The following is a 10,127-nucleotide window of genomic DNA, read 5'->3' on the forward strand; positions in this document are numbered from 1 at the left end:
CATCGAGATAAGCATATTTCAAAGTGTCTGGTAATTTTTTCAATTCAAACACAGGATCACCTTTAGGTGGAGTAGGACCTCCCAGAGTTTCAATAGGAAAATTGTGTTTATGCAAAGGACGTTGTTCAAAGAAAACCTTATCTATTTCATTTCTTTAATCCATATGTAAATCATTTTCATGGTCTAGCAAATATTGTTCTAAAGGATCAGTAGGTGGAACATCAATAGAAGCAAGACCAATGAATTCATCCTTACTAGGCAATTCTTTTTCATGATGATTTCTACTAAACTTGGAAAAATTAAACTCATGAGACTCATCACCAAAGCTAACACCAACAGTTTGTTTCTTACAATCTATCTTAGCATTAACTGTATTCAAGAAAGGTCTACCAAAGATAATGAGACAAAAGTCATCTTGTGGGGAACCGAGAACAACAAAATGAATAGGGTATTTTATTTTTCCACACAAGACTTCAACATCTCTAACAATCCCAATTGGTGATATGGTGTCTCTATTAGCAAGTTTAATAGTAACATCTAGTTCTTCTATCTCAGCGGGTGTTATGTATTTCATGGTTTCTTTATATAAAGTGTAAGGAATAGCACTCACACTAGCACCCATGTCACATAAACCATGATAACGGTGATCTCCTAATTTAACTAAAATAACAGGCATGCCAACCACATGTCTATGTTTATCTCTTTTTATCAGGTTTAGCAATTCTAGCAGCTTCTTCACAGAAGTAAATAACATGCCCATCCATATCTTCTTCCAGGAGATCTTTAACCATAGCAATACTAGGTTCAACTTTAATTTGTTCATTAGGTTTAGGTGTTCTAATATAGCTTTTGTTAACCACATTTGAAACTTTAGCATGTTCCTTAATCCTAACAACGAAAGGTGGTTTCTCAATATAAGCAGAAGGAACAACTAGATCACCATTATAAAGTATAGTTTCTTCTTTAACTGGTACTGGTGCTTTAATTTCTTCTTTAATAGGTGGGTGATATTTAAGCCACTTCTCTTTAGGGGGGTCAACATGAGTAGCAAATGATTCACAAAAGGAGGCTACTATCTCAGAGTCAAGTCCATATTTAGTGCTAAACTTTTGAAAAGCATCGGTATCCATAAAAGACTTAACACAATCATACTTAAGTTTAATACCTGACTCTTTACCTTCGTCGAGTTCCCAATCTTCAGAGTTAAGTTTAATTCTTTCCAAAAGATCCCACCGTAATTCAATAGTCTTCTTACCAGCACAGGAAGTATCTGATAACCCACAAGTATAGGGGACCAATTGTAGCCTCTTCCGATAAGTAAGAGTGTCGAACCCAGCGAGGAGCTAAAAGTAGAACAAATATTCCCTCAAGTTCTATCGACCACCGATACAACTCTACACACGCTTAACGTTCGCTTTACCTAGAACAAGTATGAAACTAGAAGTACTTTGTAGGTGTTGTTGGATAGGTTTGCAAGATAATAAAGAGCACGTAAATAAAAAGTAGGGCTGTTTAGATGAAGACACAACTAAGTTAGTTTTAGTAGAGAGCTTTTTGTCACACAAGAAAGTTATTTGTCCCTAGGCAATCGATAACTAGACCGGTAATCATTATTGCAATTTTATTTGAGGGAGAGGCATAAGCTAACATACTTTCTCTTCTTGGATCATATGCACTTATGATTGGAACTCTAGAAAGCATCCGCAACTACTAAAGATCATTAAGGTAAAACCCAACCATAGCATTATAAGGCATCAAGTCCTCTTTACTCCCATACGCAAACAACCTACTTACTCGGGTCTGTTCTTCTATCACTCACGCCACCCACCATAAGCAAATCATGAACATATTGCAAACCCTACAACGGGGATCCCTCACACTTGCGCGACACGGAGAGCACCATAGGACAACACCAATAATAAAACATGCAACTCAAACCAATCACGATCATCAATGAACCCATAGGACAAAACAGATCTACTCAAACATCATAGGATAGCCATACATCATTGGGAAATGATATATAGCGTTGAGCACCATGTTTAAGTAGAGATTACGGCGGGTAAAAGAGGGGTTACACCACTACATAGAGGGGGGAAGAGTTGGTGATGATGGCGGTGAAGTTGTTGGTGTAGATCGTTGTCGTGATGATGACCCCGGCGGCGTTCCAGCGCCACCGGGAGAGAGGGGGGAGAGCCCCCTTCTTTTTTTTCTTCCTTGACCTTCCCCCTAGATGGGATAAGGGTTTCCCCTCTGGTCATTGACTTCCATGGCGGCGGAGGGGCGGGAGCCCCTCCAAGATTGGCTCTCTCTCTGTAACACCCCGGATGTAACTTACCCAATATGTAATCCAACTCTTGCCGTTTCCGGCGTTAAGTTATTTTATTTTCTCGGGTTCGGGTTTTTGTCTCCGTGTGTTGTTATCGTTGTCATGCATCTCATATCATGTCATCATGTGCATTGCATTTGCATACGTGTTCGTCTCATGCATCCGAGCATTTTCCCCGTTGTCCGTTTTGCATTCCGGCGCTCCGTTCTCCTTCGGTGGTCATTTCTACCTTCTTCTTGTGTGTGGGGATTAAACATTTCCGGATTGGACCGAGACTTGCCAAGCGGCCTTGTTTTACTACCGGTAGACCGCCTGTCAAGTTTCGTACCATTTGGACTTCGTTTGATGCTCCAACGGTTAACCGAGGGACCGAAAAGGCCTCGTGTGTGTTGCAGCCCAACACCCCTCCAATTTGGCCCAAAACCCACCAAAAACCCTCTCCGTCATCTAGAGCGTTCGATCATGATCGCGTGGCCGAAAATCGCACCTCATTTGGACTCTCCTAGCTCCCCCTATGCCTATATATAGACCCCCCCCCCTTCGAAATTCCCGGATCCCCTCCTTCCTAAACCCTAAAAATCATCTCCGCCGCCACCGGACACGTTCGGACGGCGCCGAACGTGTCCGCCACCGCCTCCGTGCCAACCCGCTCGCGCCACGTGTCGCGCACCGCCCCCTCCGCCGCCGGCCCGCCAGGCCCGCGCGGGACCCTCCCCGGCCCGCGTGCCCGCCGCCGCCTGTCACCCGCAACCGCGCCTCGCACCGCCCGCCTCCGCCGCCCGCGCCCGCGCCTTTCGCCGGTGGCCGCCGCCACCTTGCTCGCCGTGCACCGCCGCCTGGGCCGGTTCGGCACCGGACCCCGCCGGCTTGGTCGCCGTCCTCGCCGCCGTCGGGATCCGACCGCGGGAGAGTCGGATCCGCCTCCCCGACCACTCTTCGGCGCCGCCCCGCGTCCACATCGCCGGACAAGGCCGCCTGCGTTCTGGTCAACCTCGGTTTGCGTGAGAACCCTAGATCTGGAGGTCCAATTTTTCATCTAAGTCTTTTCCGTGCAACTTTGTCTAGCCCTGTTCATCGTGCCGTAACTTTGCATCCGTAGATCCGTTTTGGGCGTGTAGCATATCAAAATGTTCGGCTCAGAGAGTACATCATTTCACCTCATTGCATCATTTTCATTTGAGTTCATCTTGATGCCCGAAATGCTGTTGGAAGAGTGCTATTTGAGTTAATTGCCAGATCTGCGGCTCCAAATAGCTATTTGTTATTTTTGCCATGATTAATGTGTGCATGATATGCCCATGAGCTCTACATGTGTTTTGTCATATGCTTTGCCATCTTTACAGAGGTGCTATCCATGTATTTTTGTGATGTGTGTGGTGACTAGAACAAGCTTGCAAAGTGGTGCATTTGTTAACGCTGATTTCAGGGACTTAGCAATTCCACTAAGTCCATGGACTGTTTTTATCAATATGCCATATGTTCATGTTGTTTCCTAGTGATCCTTGCCATTTGTGAGGATTATTAGTAAGGATGATTTGTTAATCTTGTAGTGCTCTATCCATCCATGTCTTTGTTTGTAATTATGGAGCACCCTAGCTTGAGTCAATCGAGCTCTACTTTTGCTATTTCGTGAATCTGGGCAGATTGTCTACTTGTTAGCGATTTTGCCGAGGATGTTGTAGTTGATCCATGAATGCTATGTTGTTGTTCTTGCCATGTCTAGCTTGTATAATGTGTATTCTTGATGGGTGCATGCTTAGATTGTCATGCCTTGCTCTGTAGTGAGTGCATCGAGCTCGTAAACATGCCTACTTGATATCTGAATTGCATGTTCCAGTTTTTCACTAAGTCTGAGAACTGATTATGTTATTGCCATGTTCACATGCTTGCAATTGTATTTTATAATCCCTTTTGGCTCAAGGTCACTAAGGGACTTTTGTTAAGTGCTTTGAGTAGCTTCATTTCATGCCTTGCTTTGCCATGTTAAGTTCCTGTAGAAGGTAGTTTTCTTGCTCCAAAGTGTGCTACCTGATGTTAAATTCCAGACTTGTGTTAATTCCACTAAGTCTGAAACCTGTTTACCAATTGCACTTTTGCCATGCTTGTTTGAACCTGTTAATGGATGAATTGGCCGTAGCTCAGTGTTCATCTTTTTTTAAGCATCATGAATGGATCCCTGCCATGTATTTTGTTGCCATGTTTGAGTGTTGTAGCATGTTTGTCTTGTTGCATTTAGGTGGCTACTTGCTGTTTATCGCAGATCGGTGCCATATTTGAATTGCTTGCCATTTCCAAACCGTGCATCCGATTCCGGCGATCTTTTTATCGATTTCAACCAAAATCACCTCACCTTTCTAGTGGCACACTTGGATTTCCAAGTTGAGGCCAGGTTCATTCATTCCTTGTCAAATCTTGCATATGCATCACATATCGCATCCCGCATAGCATACCATGTTTGCATCATGTTGTCGAGCTTTGCACGTGGTTGATTGTGTTCTTGTTGCTTGTTTGTCTTGCTTGGGTAGAGCTGGGAGACGAGTTCGCTAACGAGGAGCCCGTTGAGTTTGCTTTCGAAGATCCAGTCAACTTTGCAGGCAAGATGATCATACCCTCGAAATCACTTCTATCTTTGCTTTGCTAGATGCTCGCTCTTTTGCTATGCCTATGCTACGATGCCTACCACTTTCTTATCATGCCTCCCAAATTGCCATGTCAAACCTCTAACCCACCATGTCCTAGCAAACCGTTGATTGGCTATGTTACCGCTTTGCTCAGCCCCTCTTATAGCGTTGCTAGTTGCAGGTGAAGATTGGAGACCGTTCCTTGTTGGAACATTATTGTTCTTGTTGGGATATCATTATATTATCTTGTTATCTTAATGCATCTATATACTTGGTAAAGGGTGGAAGGCTCGGCCTTTTGCCTAGTGTTTTGTTCCACTCTTGCCGCCCTAGTTTCCGTCATATCGGTGTTATGTTCCCGGATATTGCGTTCCTTACGCGGTTAGGTGATAATGGGAACCCCTTGACAGTTCGCCTTGAATAAAACTCCTCCAGCAATGCCCAACCTTGGTTTTACCATTTGACACCTAGCCTCTTTTTCCCTTGGGTTTCCGGAGCCCGAGGGTCATCTTTTTAACACACACCCCCCCCCCCCCCCCCCCCCGGGCCAATGCTCCTCTGAGTGTTGGTCCACCTCGTCAGCCGCCGGTGGCCACCAGGGGCAACTCTGGGGTGGCCTACCGGAAGTTTGGACAATCTGAGTGTGCCCTGAGAACGAGATATGTGCAGCTCCTATCGGGATTTGTGAGCACATTCGGGTGGTGTTGCTGGATTTGTTTTAATTTGTCGAAGTGTCTTGTAGAACCGGGATGCCGAGTCTGATCGGAATGTCTCGGGAGAAGGTATATCCTTCGTTGACCGTGAGAGCTTGTCATGGGCTAAGTTGGGACTCCCCTGCAGGGATTTGAACTTCCGAAAGCCGTGCCCGCGGTTATGGGCAGATGGGAATTTGTTAATGTCTGGTTGTAGATAACTTGAACCTTAACTTAATTAAAATGAATCAACTGTGTGTGTTACCGTGATGGTCTCTTCTCGGCGGAGTTCGGGAAGTGAACACGGTGTTGGAGTAATGCTTGCGCAGGTTGTTCTCTAGTTATTCGTTCGCGCTTTGCCTTCTCTTCTCGCTCTCTTTTGCTAACAGGTTAGCCACCATATATGCTAGTCGCTTGCTGCAGCTCCACATATTTACCTTGCCTTACCTATAAGCTTAAATAGTCTTGATCGCGAGGGTGCGAGATTGCTGAGTCCCTATGGCTCACAGGTTACTTCCAAACCAGATGCAGGGCCTGATGACTCCGTTCCAGATGACGCGCTTGAGCTCAAGTGGGAGTTCGACGAGGACTCACGCCATTACTATGTGTCTTTCCCTGATGATCAGTAGTGGTGCCCAGTTGGGGGGATCGGGACCGTGTCGCATGTTGGGTTGATCTTTTATTTTGGCACCGTAGTCGGGCCATGAGTGATTGGATGATGTAATGCTATTTATGTACTTTGTTTGACGTGGCGAGTGTAAGCCAACTATGTACCTTCCCCTTCTATTATCTATATTACATGGGATGTTGTGAAGATTGCCTTACTTGCGACATTGCTTTCAATGCGGTTATGCCTCTAAGTCGTGCTTCGACATGTAGGAGATATAGCCGCATCGAGGGCGTTACAAGTTGGTAATCAGAGCCTTCCCCGACCTTAGGAGCCCCCACTGCTTGATTGTTTTTAGCAGCCGTTGTTGAGTCTAGAAAAATGTTTTGAGTCATTTAGGAATTATATATCGGAGAGTTTAGGAATTCTTTTTACTCCCCAGTCCCTTCATCGCTCTGGTAAGGCATCCTGACGTAGAGTTTTGACTCTTCTCTTCTCAAATTTCACAAAAAATAGGATCACGCGGGTATCTTGGAATCGTTCCGATGGTTTTGTGATAAGAACATTGTTCTTGGTGCCTCCTGTCATTTAGGGGTTGTGGCAGTGTCCCGGGGAGTTGAGCTCCGAGGTGTTGTCGTCACAATTTTATTGTTGCAGTTCTGGAATACCTGAGTTTAGTACGCCGACATCGAAAATCTCTTTTATGCAGTTGTTGGTGAGATAACCTCGACGCCACCCAGTACTAGGGCGGGAGTTCGGGAGTATTGCCATAACTTGTATAACGGATGCTTTTCGAAGGTTGAGGTAGATGGTTTCCGAAGTTTTTCTCGGTTATGTGTTGAAGGATGGATACAGTTGGATGTAGGATTTGTTAGATTTGGGTGAGATTTATGCTTCCCCTGTATCCCCAACACCTGATTGCATAACCGGAAAGGTTCGGGAGTTTCATAGGTGGGAATTCTTGTAGCTCTAGCTCTTCTTCCATGGATATTTGGTTTGAGATTGGGATTTCTTACCGAGTATTCGTTCTTGTTCCGTCCTTGTTGATTTATTCCTCTACCTAAATTCTAAGTGGCTTCTCAATTTATGGATATGTGACCATTTCAAGTGGAATGCATTCGTTCTTATGTTCGGATGTGAAGACTATATGTTGCAATTTCAACCCGCTTAATTCAGCTTCAATTTTATCTGTCAATGTGCTAACGGATGTCACCCTCTTCAGGATGGCTCCCGCTAAGAGCAGCAATCAGAATCAGAATCAGGATCCGCCACCACCTCCCCCTCCTCCGGAGGCATGGCAAGCTGTGATGGCCGCTACCAATGCAAACACGCAGTTGATCATGCAAATTCTTCAAGAGCGCAACCAGGCGAACCAAGGCAACCAAGGCAACAATCAGAATCACTTTGCTACACTCAACCAGTTCCTTGCTAACCAGCCAAAGACCTTCAGCAATTGTGTTGAGGCAACTGATGCTGACGATTGACTTGTGTACTTGTGCAAGCATTTCGAGTGTAGTAACGTCAGGCCTGAGGACTTTGTCAAGTTCGCTTCCTTCCAACTCAAAGACCAAGCTACAGAATGGTTCCAATAGTACAAGGATTCCAGAGGTGGCCGTGTGATTACCTGGGATGAATTCCGTCAAGACTTCAAAGCTCATCATATTCCTCAGAGCGTGGTTGAAAGCAAGCGTGAGGAATTTCGCAACCTGAAGCAAGGCTCTTTGTCTGTCTATGACTACAACAAGTTGTTTCAGAAGCTCGCCCACTTTGCTAAGCAGGACGTCCCGGACGAGAAGAGCATGATATACCAGTTCAGGGGTGGTCTCAGAGAAGAAATCCAGCTAGCTCTTGTTCTCTTTGAGCCCTTGAGGTACGATGAGTTCTACAACATGGCATTGAAGCAAGAGGCTGCTCAACTGAGGTGTGATGCTTCCAAGAAGCGAGTCAGAGATGCTACTCATTCTTCCTCTACTCAAGTGGCCAAGCAGCAGAAGTATTGGCTTCCTCCTCCTCCGTTCTGTCAGCCGTATCAGAAGAGCAAAGGTGGCAGTGGATCTTCCCACCCACCCAACCCTGGCTTTCAGAACAAGACTTCGTCTCAAGCTCCAAGATCGAGTGCTCCGTATCACCGTCCGCTTTCAGAGGTCACGTGCAACAAGTGCCAATGGAAGGGTCACTATGCCAACAAATGCTTCAATCAGAGGCGTCTCCCTCCTCCTCCTCCTGTGAGATCGGCAAGTACAACTGTGGTCAAGCATAACCCCAAGCACGCCAAGGTAAACTTGATGAACGCAGCTCAGGCAGAGGACTCATTAGATGTCATCATGGGTAACCTTCCTATTAACGATGTTCCTGCAAAAGTACTTTTTGACACTGGTGCATCGCATTGTTCCATCTCGAGACCTTTTGCATCTAAGCATGAGTTGACTTCCCAAGTTATGCATAAACCGTTAGCGGTTGTCTCTCCGGGTAAATGTTTGCTCGCTAACCACGAGATTCCAGATATTTCTATCATGATGGGTGATTTCAAGTTTCTGGCTTCTCCAATGGTCCTTGGTAAATCGGATATTGATCTTATTCTCGCGATGGATTGGCTTTCTAAGCACAAGGCTCAACTTGATTGTGCAGCCAGGCAGATTCAATTGACTCATTCGTTTGAGGATGTTATTGTCTTTGCCGCTCGGGATATTACAATCCGTCTGTTTTCTCTCAATGAGAATGGTGAACTGGATGCCATCTCTCAAATTCCAGTCGTTTGCGAATATCAAGACGTCTTTCCAGAAGAGCTTCCAGGAATGCCTCCGCATCGGCCAGTTGAATTCGTCATCGATCTTGAGCCTGGCACGGAACCTGTTTGCAAGCGTCCTTACAAGCTCGGACCTGGAGAGTTGAAGAAGCTGAAGAAGCAACTCGATATTCAAGAGCGAATGGGTCTCATTCGACCTAGTTCCTCTCCGTGGGGTTGTGGAGTACTCTTTGTGAAGAAGAAGGATGGAATGGACCGACTTTGTGTTGACTACCGTCCATTGAACAAGAAGACTATCAAGAACAAGTACCCACTTCCCAACATCAACGAGCTATTCGAACAACTCAAAGGTGCCCAAGTATTCTCCAAGCTTGATCTCCGTATGGGCTATCACCAGATTCGAATCCGTGAGCAAGATATTCCCAAGACGGCTTTCAGGACAAGCTATGGTTCATATGACTACACCGTCATGTCTTTTGGCCTCGTCAACGCTCCTCTGACTTTCTCTCGCATGATGAACTTCATCTTCAATGCCTACACCAATGACTTTGTTTTGGTCTATCTCGACGACATTCTGGTCTTTTCGAAGAACAAGGAAGATCATGCCAAGCACTTGCGTTTGGTGCTTGATAAGCTCAGGGAACACCAGTTCTACGCCAAGTTCTCAAAGTGCGAGTTTTGGCTCGATGAGGTTCTTTATCTTGGACATATCATTCTCTGCCAAGGGCATTGCGGTGAATCCTGAGAAGGTGTCTGCAATTATGAATTGGGAACCACCTCAGAACGTGAAGCAACTCCGTAGCTTCCTCGGTCTCGCAAGCTACTGTCGAAGGTTCGTTGAGAACTTTTCAGAGATCGCGAAGCCTCTCTCAAATCTTCTCCAGAAGCACGTCAAGTACGTTTGGTCTCCGGAGTGTGACATTGCTTTCAACACTTTGAAAGAGAAATTGGTCACTGCTCCAGTTCTGACTCCTCCTGATGAATCCAAACCATTCGAGGTCTTCTGCGATGCCTCTCTCCAAGGTCTTGGTGCAGTGTTGATGCAAGAGAAGAAAGTTGTGGCTTATACCTCTCGCCAGTTGAAGCCCAACGAGAAGAACTACCCCACTCATGACCTCGAGTTGGCGGCAGT

Source organism: Triticum urartu, chromosome 3 (genome assembly GCF_003073215.2).
Source record: "Triticum urartu cultivar G1812 chromosome 3, Tu2.1, whole genome shotgun sequence".
NCBI lineage: Eukaryota > Viridiplantae > Streptophyta > Magnoliopsida > Poales > Poaceae > Triticum > Triticum urartu.